Source organism: Moschus berezovskii, chromosome 4, assembly GCF_049115385.1.
Source record: "Moschus berezovskii isolate FMDL1 chromosome 4, NW_MosBer_1.0, whole genome shotgun sequence".
NCBI classification, from domain to species: domain Eukaryota; kingdom Metazoa; phylum Chordata; class Mammalia; order Artiodactyla; family Moschidae; genus Moschus; species Moschus berezovskii.
In genome coordinates this window covers 66193821-66206670 of record NC_142463.1, presented here as the reverse complement: position 1 = coordinate 66206670, position 12850 = coordinate 66193821, and positions in this window count along the sequence as shown.

Sequence of the window (12850 nt, the reverse complement as noted above, 5' to 3'; positions counted from 1 at the left end):
GTGGTCAGTGGCTGAGGAGTCCAGGACCCACCTCTCTCTTTATTTTTCAGAACCCATATCTCTTGACATCCAAGAAAATACCTATCAAATGAGTGCTCTTTGAATATTTTTATAATAAAATTTCACTCCTGAGTGTGTAAGAAAGAAAGTGTTATGCATTGAATTGTGCCCCCTAATTCATATACTAAAGTCTTCATCTTCTGTACCTTAGAATGTGACCTTATTTGGAAACTGAGTCATTTTAGATGTAATTAGTTAAATTAAGATAATGCCATGCTGGCATAGGATGGGCCCCTAATCCAATATGGCTGGTATCCTTGGATAAAGAAGAAATTTGAAATCTGACATATGTGTACACACAGGGAGAATCCCATGTAAAAATAGGAGTTCAGTTCAGTTCAGTTCAGTTGCTCAGTCGTGTCTGACTCTTTGCGACCCCATGAATCACAGCACGCCAGGCCTCTCTGTCCATCACCAACTCCCGGAGTTCACTCAAACTCATGTCCATCGAGGCGGTGATGCCGTCCAGCCATCTCATTCTCTGTCATCCCCTTCTCCTCCTGCCCCCAATTCCTCCCAGCATCAGAGTCTTTCCCAGTGAGTCAACTCTTTGCATGAGGTGGCCAAAGTATTGGAGTTTCAGCTTTAGCATCAGTCCTTCCAATGAACACCCAGGATTGATCTCCTTTAGAATGGACTGGTTGGATCTCCTTGCAGTCCAAGGGACTCTCAAGAGTCTTCTCCAGCACCACAGTTCAAAAGCATCAATTCTTCAGTGCTCAGCTTTCTTCACAGTCCAACTCTCACATCCATACATGACCACTGGAAAAACCATAGCCTTGACTAGACAGGCCTTGGTTGGCAAAGTAATGTCTCTGCTTTTTAATATACTATCTAGGTTGGTCATAACTTTCCTTCTAAGGAGTAAGCGTCTTTTAATTTCATGGCTGCAATCAGCATCCGCAGTGATTTTGGAGCCCCCCAAAATAAAGTCTGGCACTGTTTCCACTGTTTCCCCATCTATTTCCCAGGAAGTGATGGGACCAGATGCCATGATCTTTGTTTTCTGAATGTTGAGCTTCAAGCCAACCTTTTCACTCTCCTCTTTCAGTTTCATCAAAAGGCTTTTGAGTTCCTCTTCACTTTCTGCCATAAGGGTGGTGTCATCTGCATATCTGAGGTTATTGACATTTCTCCCGGCAATCTTGATTCCAGCTATCAAAAACCAAGGAGTTACCAGAATCATGGAGAGTCGGACACGACTGAGCGACTGAACTGAACCAGAAGCTAAGAAACAGGCCTGAGACAGATCCTTCACTAGTGCCTTCAGAGGAAGCAGGAATCTGTTGACACTTTTATCTCAGATTTTAGCCTCCAAAACTGAGATAACAAATTTCTGTTGGTTAAGGCATAGTTTGTGATGCTTTCTTACGTAAATTCTAGGAAACTAACACAGAGGGCAATTCCGTTTGAGGTTTACTCAGTTAGCTTTTTCATTCGTTTACTTATTCATAAAATAAATATTTATTGAGTCCCTGCTATGTGCCAAGTAATGCACAAATCATTGGGAATACAAAGATGAATAATACCCAATCACTATCCTCAAAGTGTTAAATAATTATATTGTTGGGCTCCTCCCACCCCAGTCTGGGATCCATTTCTATCTGTGTGATTCTTTCCCAATAAGTATGATTTATTCCTCCAATCAACCCTGAAAGACTAGATTCCACTTCTATCTTGGGCGCAGGCTCTTCAGTGGAAATATATGAAACTGTTGCTTCCTAGAAGTAGTGTCTCTCTCCAGTCAGTGAGTCATGGGCCAGGGTGGAATCCAGGCCAGCGAGAGTCCCTTAGTGTGCTATTAAACCAAGCATCTCACATCTACCCACAGAGGAGCACAGGGAGGCAGGCACTGAGTCCCTGTCATGCTTTATCAGGGCTATAAAGTGAGTATTTAAAATTTTAAAGTTTTCAAATGAAATATACAAAAGTGGATTATTTAGCAGTTTATCAACTTTACCCTTCTGTGGCACAGGGAACAGACAATAAAATTGTTCAAAGGAGGCTTCAAAGCTAGTTTCTGCCATTTTATTGCAACTTTAAAGAGTACTAAAAACAAGGCCCCCGGTAGGCCCCTGGCTGGCTCTGTGCTACCACTCCTGAGAGTGCCTGTGTATTCCTACAGCTGATGCTGCTGGAGTCAGGCCCTCTCTGCCCTCACTGGGACCACATGGCCATGGCTTCCAGGGCTGTGTCTGTGACGACCAGAAACCAGAGGAATTGACAAACAATGGGGCAAGTAGCCATGCAGTTGTCCCTGCATCACAATTACCTGTTCCCTACCTCCATTTCTCAGTGATTATCTGACCCAAATGTCCCTGTCCCAACTGACACAGCAGCCACTTTCATGCAGAGGATGATAAGAACGAATTCAAAGGGAACACAAAATTATAAGGTTATATCCCTTCTGTCATTTCTCTTTCTGAGTATGTTAGGAGTCTCACATATACACTTACAGGAAAGGAGGGAAACAAAGCATGTTTCTCCTAAATTTTGAGGAACATCCACGTTATTTATGGGCTTCCCAGGTGGAGCTAGTGGTAAAGAATCTTCCTGCCAATGCAGAATGTATAAAAATAAAAATATAAAGAGATATGAGTTTGATCCCTGGATGGGGAAGATCCCCTGGAGGAGGACATGGCAACCCACTCCAGTATTCTTGCCTGGAGAAACCCATGGACAGAGGAGCCTGAAAGGCTGCAGTCCATAGCATTGCAAAGAGTCAGACACAACGGAAGCAACTGAGTGAGCGAGCAGGTGGTGCTGTTTGTGCTTCTAGAAATCTCACTGGGAAAAGCCTGGAAGGTGAACCTTTAAGCAAATTTACAAGGGTCTTATTGTCCATGGTGTTAGTACGGTTTCTATTTTTTTACTTGAGGCCAACTCCCTTTAAATCTCACCTTTTTATCTAGAAAAATAAAATATAGGCTTATAACGTCCAGAGTACCTTTTAGATGGCAGAAAAGGAGCCAAGAGGTCTAGTGCACCCCAGATCTCTTTAGGGCCTCTTGGCCCTTTTTTATTTTTGTTTTATTGTCTCTTCTCAGCTGCAAGAGAGCACAATGGGAAGCTGAAATATTCTCCACATGGATTTATAGAGGACTTCCTGGAATTAAGTGTCTGCTACGGTGGGTACCACCCTCTCACCTGCCAGTTTATGTACAGCAATGGGAGCATCTACAACTGCACCTAAAAAGTAGGTGACCCCAAGTACGATACAAAAAAAAATCCAGTTTCCAGAAAATGGCTGAGATCACATAGAGGAAAGAAAATTAAGGGCGAGATTATTGCTAGAGTTATGTATTCATTGATTTATTTACTTATCCAAAAATCTTTATTGAGCACCTACTATGTGTTGGGTTTATATTACTGTAGGGATGATGTAATGTTGCACAAAAGTGAGCATACTTATCATCCCCACAGAGATCACAGTTTGATGAGAAGGAGGCATCCTTCAAATAATGATGTCAATAAATTAATTAAAAGCACAAGTGTAACTGCTGTGAAGGATAATTATAAGTGATATGTGGGCATAAAATGAACCAGTTTTACCTAGTCTGGGTAGAGGCAGTGGTGAGAGGGTCTCAAAGAAGCTTGCCTGAGAAAGTAATTATTGAACTAAGGTTTAAAGAAATGGTAGGAACCAATTACACAGCTAGTTGGAGGTGGGGATGGGAATGGAGTAGGGAGCATTCCAGGAAGAGTGTAGGAAGAAGTCAAACATCCTGTGTCAAAGGAAGAAGGGCACATTTAAAGAACTTACCTGAACACCCGGAGAGAAAGGTGTGAAATGAAGTTGGGGTAGTTGGTAGGAGGCAGCCAGTCCATGCAGGGCTTGGCATGCCCTACTAAATCCTTGGAAGTGATCCAAAGAGCAATGCAGTGCCATTCAAAGGCTTAAAACACAGAGTAACATGAGGAGAAAACCATTGTTCTTGCTAAGATCAGGTGGACTTAGCTGCAACCTACAAAAATTTCATGCTACTCCCAGCCCAGAATCACATCTCTAGAAATCCAAAATAATCCGAGTTTACCACAGGAATCCTAAAGTCTCAAACTAATTTTATTTTCTTGAACATTGATTGGATAACTTCATATTTTCCAACAAAGGAGATGGCAAATAGCTATTTAGAAATGCAGCAATTTGGACTGCACACCTAGCAAAGATTAGCAACTAATAATAGATTTAGAAAACAAAACACTCTATTTGGAATATCTCAGCAGAGCCACCTGCTAAGAGAACAAGTAAAACTTTTTCACTGTATTTCTGTATTACCTTTAATTTGCTTCAATATCTTTCCCCAACTTCTAACACACTATATACTCTAGGCTATCAAAAATAATCAAAAGTGATAGTAATATAATTTAAGTTGTTTACTTTCAGAAATAATGAGCTGATTCATAACAACAGAGCAATAACCACACTTCCACGTTACTGGCCAAGAAAACCTGGCTATTACCCAAACTTGGGTAAATCACACCACAAAACACATGTTAATTTTGGCTGCCCCTCCTTACTTAATGAAATGTTTATTTCAAATTATCTGAGCTCCCTGCATTCATTTTCTCTCCTCTTCAACACACTGTGGATTGAAGGTTCATTTCAAAACTTGAATCTACTCATGCCATTCTGCCTGCTACGAAGCCTTCATTGGCCTTTCCATTGTTTAGGGGCTGAAGGTCAAACTCTGAAACATGGCCATGTACAAGGCCCTCTGTGGCTCAGAGTCTGATAATCTGCAGCCTCACCTGGTACAGTGCTCCTGAACATTTTCTGTGCTGTGCACTCCATGGGAGGGAAAGCAGTGCTCTGAACAAAGCTTTAGCCCCTCTCCTCAAGAGGAGCATCATTCCAGTGAGAGAAGTTAAGTTACCATACATGGATTCCGTTAATGCTATGTAAATAGGCAATTTTTTACAGAGTAAATGCAGGATGCTAGCAGAACACATATGACCAACATTTAATCCAGGCTCATAGTACCTGAAAAGTTTTTTCTGAATTTGGCATCATCTAACATGCAGCTTCAGAAGTGACCTACACAATTTAAAACTCCATTATATACAGTCTCTCTTTTTTTTCTTCTGTGGTATAATTTTGTTTCCCAAATTATATTAAAAACTGCTTAAGGCAATGAACATGACTCTGATATATCTTGAACATTGTCCATATAGTGCTGACCACATGGTATGTGCTTCTAAATACATGTTGACCAATTAATAGGACAGTAAATCCTTACTGTGTGGGGCAAGGGAGGGAGTGGGAAAATGCTGGATCCACCAAATCAACTAGGAATGAAAAGAGTGGCTATGTTGACTGGGCTGGCACAAAGACAAAGCTCTATTGGTACTTAATTTTTTTTCCCCCAATTTAACAGTGATAATGATATAATGACTATATGATTTAATTGGCAGGTAGGAGCCAGAAAAAGACCTCACTAACTCACACTAATGAGAGGGAGGCCCATTGCAGTCCGACTGAGGTTGCTCTTAGTAATTGATTTTCTATTTTTAAAATATGTGCTTAGTTCACTCTCGCCAACATACACACGATTTGACTGCAACACAGAATACACTCTGTTCTTTCATTTTGTCAAGTGCAGTTGCATTTTAATTATTTACGATAATACTTAATAGTATATTAGTAAGTGTCCTGTAGTGTGGCATGTAAAAATAATGAAGTCTTAGTAATAGGAGAAGATGATAGAGCTCTCAGCTATTAAATCTTTGCTGAGAAGTGAAGTGAGACTGCGGGGTTCTTTGTGAGAATTGGGGGTTTGAGATTAGGGAAGTGAAAATTAGCAAAGTTTTTCTAAATTACACTTATAAAGTATATAGATGGTGATATTTTAAAATGCATTGAATATGACTAATGTGTTTGACTATGACAAACATGTTAAGATACATGTTTCTTTTATATGGGCTGATTAGTAGATATTAAGAGTTAAAGAAACAATAGACCTCAGCTGGTTTTCTACTTCGTGGCATACTTTTATATGCTTTATTTTCATTTCTGACTCCCACAAAACACATTCTATCTCCAGATTATTAAGAACAATTTGAGCATGTGAAGGTTTTTTAAATTTCAAATTAATCTTTCTTATGGTTATGGATGGAATTATAATCATTTCCTGAGGAAAAAAATAAGATAAATGTTTTAAAAGTTATATAACTCTTGACTTCGTAATTTTGTTATTGGTATATTTTACATAGTTTTTTTTTTTTTACTTAAATATTCTGTTACATCCAACTTTCCAATTCTAAATTCCAGAAATAAATTTTACAAGATTCAGTTGAATAAACGTCTGCCAGAAGACTCCACCAAATTCTATGTCCAAGTACTTCCCCATCCCTCACCCCAAAGGGCCCTCATTCTCTACAGCAGAGCCTTTGTTCTCCTCTACCATTTTAGAAGTGTTTGCCCAGTTACTTTGTCCTGGTAATTGCAAATGTTCCCCAATCCTTTTAGGGCTTTCTTTGCAGACCATATCTTCCCTTTTTTGAACAGCAGCTTTTCCTTTCCTTCCAGTTTTGTCCTCATTCCCCTAATCTCTCACAACTCATCCCTCATTCTCTTTAATATCCTCATTCTAATTGGCCCTATTCCTTCACCCACCAGTTTTATGAGTTCTTTTTTTCTCACCTTGTACCACACTCACAGAAGACTAAAAAAAGGCTTTTATCCTATTACTAGCATATTGAGAATATCTATGTTTTGGGATTGTGCATTTAAAGTGGCCAATTTTTATTGTAGAGGTGTAGTTGCTTTAAGTTTGTTGGTGAAAATAAAAATTAAATGCTCACAATAAGAATCATCAAGGAAAGTATATCTATTATATTATAAAAGTAAAAATTCAGAGATAAAGGAGGTCATCTCTATTTTAAGGACTAATACATAAGGCAAACTTGAAAATAAATATAAAAATTATTAGCCAAGATGAATATTTTGGCAACTTGTTTTTTATTTATGCATTTTGTTTATAAAATGAAGTGGGGTAAATATATTTATATATGCAAATAGTTGATAATGACAATAGTTGAAATAACTTATCTGAAAACTTGGTTGTAAGAATTTATGATACCTTTCATGAACAGGGAAAAGATATTCAAGGCATGGTGTCTAAAGAACATGACTAGCATAGTTAACTTAGAAAATATGACCTATCAGGCTTCCCAAGTCATGGTCCAGGGCCCCAGGCCAATGGAGAACTCATGGAAGTAGAGAATACAAGATGGTCTATACTTGTAAGAGTTCTTCAAGAAGTTTAGTGATGGTTGCAGTGCCTCTATCATAATACTTGCAATTGGGGCAGGTGTTCTGTGAAACAGAACAGCAGAACAGATTCAGATTCAGGGCTAAGCTATCTCAGAACAGGAATTTTTAAGACAATAGGCAGAAACTCAGAAAGAAGTCAATTAAAGAACTTAGGCACATGAGGAAAAGTATTAATTCAGGATCTCAGTGGTCATTATGGAGCACTGGATCCTTAGTCTAATTAGTAGCACACAAAACATAAGGGTACAATGGTTAAGGCTGGAATGATTAGATTCCACTGAACTGGGGTTGTGCCAGAAAAACATCACCAACTCTGATTCCAAACTGCTTAGGAAACTATGGTGAATGCCACTCTTCAGGAGAAGTAATTAAGAAACACAACTAGATAAGAGAATCAGAAACTGAAGAGCAGCAGTTTCCAAAGTGAAATATCTGCCCATATATCTATCCATTTATGTACACAAATAATATGCATTTTGGACAACTGTATACATATACAAATATATCTATTCTCCATCTTGCATCAGAGAATTTTGTGAAATAAAGGGTCTAGGCTAATCCATAGAAATACCACTTTTTCATATATGAGTGCAAATGTACCCAGACAGCTTTGAAATTTGATATATTCCACATTCTAGTGCTGTCCACTTTTCAAAGCACACTAGGTACACACTATAGCACAAAGTGGGAAATATTTTTTTGACAACTTTCATTTCTAAGCATTTACAGGCTAGATAGCTTGAAAGCTCTCCCAACAATGAAATATCTATAAATTTTAGAAAAACTATGTTTCACACATTTTTTAATGCATAGGCCAGATCACAAGAAAGTCGGGGGAAACCCCATGGTTCAAAAATAGTAAATTGACCAGCAGTGCAGTGAGCTGGAGCTGATACTTCAACACTAGTAGGAAAGGGTACTAGTCTCAGCAACCAACGGAAATACCTAGAAGCCCTAACAAGGGAGAGAGTCGGACCCCATTTATAAATCTGGAACCTGACAGCATAGATTTTAAAATCCTTCCCTCTTATATAAGAAAATGATAAATATGCTTTTCTATGTAAATATAAACTCTAATGAGAAAAGATGCGTACTTTAGATTTTTAACATAATGCTTTCTTCAAGTGGGGGCACTTTAAAATTTATACTATCAATGTGAGCAAGGATCCCCTCACAATAAGAAATTTATATGTCATAGACCAGGTCTGGGATGCTGTGTACAAGCAAACACAAAAACATTTATGGAGGGATAGATCTTCAATGTGCTAAATATGATTCTCATAGATAAATTTCTATTCAAAATGAGATCACAACTTAGACTTTACAAAAAATTTCATGTTAGAAAATAATTCATCATAAACAAGAGTGATCACATATAGGAAACAGGATTATACCTTCCACTTTCACATAAATTTAGATACTACAAAATTACTGGGTTTAAAATAACTAGATATTTTAAAAGGCACTTAGAATATGATAAAAGAATACAATACTATAAGAAGACTAGGCTGCTATGTCAAGAAAGGAAAAATAACATTTAAAAAATTAAATATAATCATTGAAAATATAAAACTAATGGTCTATTTAAACAAAAGATTAGACCTAGCTAAAGAGAGGATTAGGAAATAGGAATACAGATCTTTGGAAATTATAGTGCAGCATAGAAAGATAAAGGTAATATCGTGGATAGTTTAAGAGACATAGAGGATCAAATACAAAAAGTCAAACATGTATTCCAAATGAGTTCAGAAGATAAGAACAGGGGGAATGGAGAAATATAATGAAATAAAATACAAAATGATAATTGAGAAATTCTTCCAAAATTGATGTGAATATGATTTGTCAGATTCGGGAACTACTAGTAGTTTCAAACACGATAAATATAATTCAATCCATACTTGGACACACCATAGAGAAATTTCAAAACATAAAATTTTTAAAAAGTTTATAATAAAACTATAATGATAGAATTATCAATAGCAACACTAAGAGTCAAAACATATGGAGCAATGCTTTCAGTATATTGAAACCAAACAGTCATCAACTAGAACTATATGGTGTTGTAATCACTGCCGTATAGATGGATGAGCTCTCCCCACACAACTTAGCTCAGATATCATGGCTTATGCTTCCATACATACACCAAAAGGTGTAAGTATGAAAAACTTTGTTAATCATAGAATGAGGCTATATTGGAAAAGCAGACTCAGAAGCCATTCTGAAAATGACTTGAAGGAGGAGGGAAAGGTGACTGTCTTAATGATGGTTATGTAGTTAGAGGCTGAGGTGTGGATTTCCTTGAATGATCCCAGTTTGCTTGATTTGAACTTTCTGTCACCACCAAGGGAGGATGCTTATGTAGCCAGGTAAAGTTGTATTGTGTCCCTTTGAAGGTGAAGGCAACCTGTGACTGAGAGTCTGTTGAAACAGGCACAGGATAGATTTAATCTAGGACTGAAAACGCAGAAGGCAAAGGCAACCCACTCCAGTGTTCTTGCCTGGAGAATCCCAGGGATGGAGGAGCCTGGTGGGCTGCCGTCTATGGGGTCGCACAGAGTCAGACACGACTGAAGCAACTTAGCAGCAGCAGCAGCAGCAGGACTAAAAAGGACTTATCAGTTGCTGATTGTGTGGGGTCAGTAATTTCGATAATATTGAATATGAGAACTACAGTATTAAACTGCAGTAATCCATCATAGCTGCTATTTATTCTTTCCAGGTTAAAAACAAACTAAATTGGATTTTTAAATAGAAAAATCCAGTGGTGATAAATGCTCTTTCTCTAAATAGGACTTGTATAATAGGTTTCAATCCTTGAAAGCCTTATTTTAATTTATATTGAGTATTTAAACTATTTTAAATCAGGGATGGGAAGGTGAGGATATCCTTCAGGTCTTTTTGTCAAGCCAATTGAAAGTACCAAAGACTTAATTTAATTCTAATTTATTATCATTGGGTTAGAGCATTTGTGTCCATTATGGGATAGTTTAGGGCAATGAGTAATATGGCTCTGAGAGATTTAAGCAAAGCAATAGTTCCAATGTTTAATCTGTTTTATACCAGTGAGTACTCTATTTTATGTTCAATAAATCCCCTAAGATTGAAAGTAGTGTTATGTTTAAATTTAGTGGAATATCCATGTATAACTGTAATTTGGAGAAGGAAATGGCAACCCACTCCAGTGTTCTTGCCTGGAGAATCCCAGGGACGGGGGAGCCTGGTGGGCTGCTGTCTATGGGGTCGCACAGAGTCAGACACAACTGAAGCAACTTAGTAGCAGCAGTGACTTAAGCCATGAAAGTTTGCCAATTGATATATATCCTAGATGTCAAAGTTAATTCAGAACCTTTACTATAGAGGTACCAAAACCAATTACACTCTCTTTCTGTTGTATAATTTCTTTTAGTAAAATTGAAATTCCAATTAGGTCAACATATGGAACTCTGTGTCAGTTTTTTGTTTCCTTACTATATATCCAGTCTTCTAAAAATGTATTTATTTGTTTTTTTGTGGCTATTATATAACCTCTAGAGTATATATAATAATACTAGCACCATCAGGGCTCAGGTTTTCCCGCATGGTAACGGTTGAATAAAAAGACGCTTGCTCCTTGGAAGGAAAGTTATGACCAACCTTGATAGTATATTAAAAAGCAGAGACATTACTTTGCCAACCAAGGTCCGTCTAGTCAAGGCAATAGTTTTTCCCGTGGTCATGTATGGATGTGAGAGTTGGACTGTGAAGAAGGCTGATCGCCGAAGAATCGATGCTTTTGAACTGTGGTGTTAGAGAAGACTCTTGAGAGTCCCTTATACTGCAAGGAGATCCAACCAGTCCATTCTAAAGGAGATCAGTCCTGGGTGTTCATTGGAGGGACTGATGCTAAAGCTGAAGCTGCAATACTTTGGCCACCTCATGTGACGAGTTGACTCACTGGAAAAGACTCTGATGCTAGGAAAGGTTGGGGGCGGGAGGAGAAGGGGACGACGGAGAATGAGATGGCTGGATGGCATCACCGACTCTGTGGACATGAGTTTGAGTGTACTCCGGGAGTTGGTGATGGACAGGGAGGCCTGGCGTGCTGTGGTTCATGGGGTCGCGGAGAGTTGGACACGACTGAGCGACTGAACTGAACTGACTGAACGGTTGAATTAACCACTTGGCTGTGCCACAGGGTTGTCATAGGTGTTATCCTTATAATCCTCAATATCAGGATATCTTTTTGGTTGACTGAGACACAGCAATGGCAAAGGCATTTTTTCAGGTCTCAGTGAGACATCTGATTTTCGAAGCATGAACCTCAACATGCCACAGGGTGAATATTCTTCCTATGAGTGAACACCCAATAGGTCTGTGTACTCCACAAGGCATCGGTCTTTCCCCTGAGAGCTCTGTAGAATGTAAACCAATACTTGGTTAAGAAACAAACTCCAAAATCACAATGTGAGAGTCATTTCCTTTATCTTTGCATCAGTCAAGACTTATACTGGAGTCAAGACAGGCAATTCAATCTGAGACATTCAGATAGGCCTGTGTTAAGCACCCAACCCTAGGCCACTTTCCAGAGGGCCCCAATCCAATATGCTTGTCCTTAAATGCTAATTATCGAAACTTTCAAATTAGATTCAGGAGGACTCAGCACATACAATACAAAGAAGCACAGTTCAGTGTTTAAGCTTGCCAGCAAGCAGCTCCACAACTAAAAGAACATGCTAGTCAGCAGGCAGCAGCGCCATTTATCAAGAAAAGAAATACCCTTGATAGCAAAGTTATTGCCTAGATACCTTGCTTACTGCACTGATTATTGTGTGACTCCTCAAAGACAGACTGGATCCACCCCAACCCCAAATTTAGCTCAGATGTTGAAACGAATGCTGCGCAGACACCAAGAGGATATGGAGAGCTTTATTGGTCTCATAATGAGGCATTCTGGAGAGTGCAGGTTAGGTTCCCACGAGGGTCCAAACATGGCTTGAGAGCAAAGAGCAGTAAATGGCTTGGGATTCATGGTGGTTATGGACTGGATATGGCATCAGGGTCCTCTTGTTTGCATCACATTTGCATGGTTTGAGCTTCCTGTTCATATTTGCACTGTGTGAGCTTGCTGTTGGCTCCAAAAGAAGGAGCACCCAGGCTTTCTTATTTATTAGCTTTCCCAGATGTGCAGCAGAGAGAGAGGGGCAAGTGGTGGAGCTTGAAAGGAGTCAGCAGTCAAGCATCAAATATGGACCCGAATTCAATTACATGTGCTTACTTAATTATTATTAAAAGTGGGGATAAAATTAAATATTCTTATGAAACAATAGCCGAGTTTATCTTAATGAAGGATATACTTCGAATCAAACATACAGAAGGTCAGAGGAAGGTCGGAGATACATGATGGAATGTTGAGCCAAATAAAAGGGGAATGGTGGTAATGGTAAAAGCTATGATGACAGCCAGTTCTTTCCCAGTCCACTAAAGTTGTTTAAACTCGTTAACCTATTTGATAACATTTATAGAGCATTATTTTAGTTG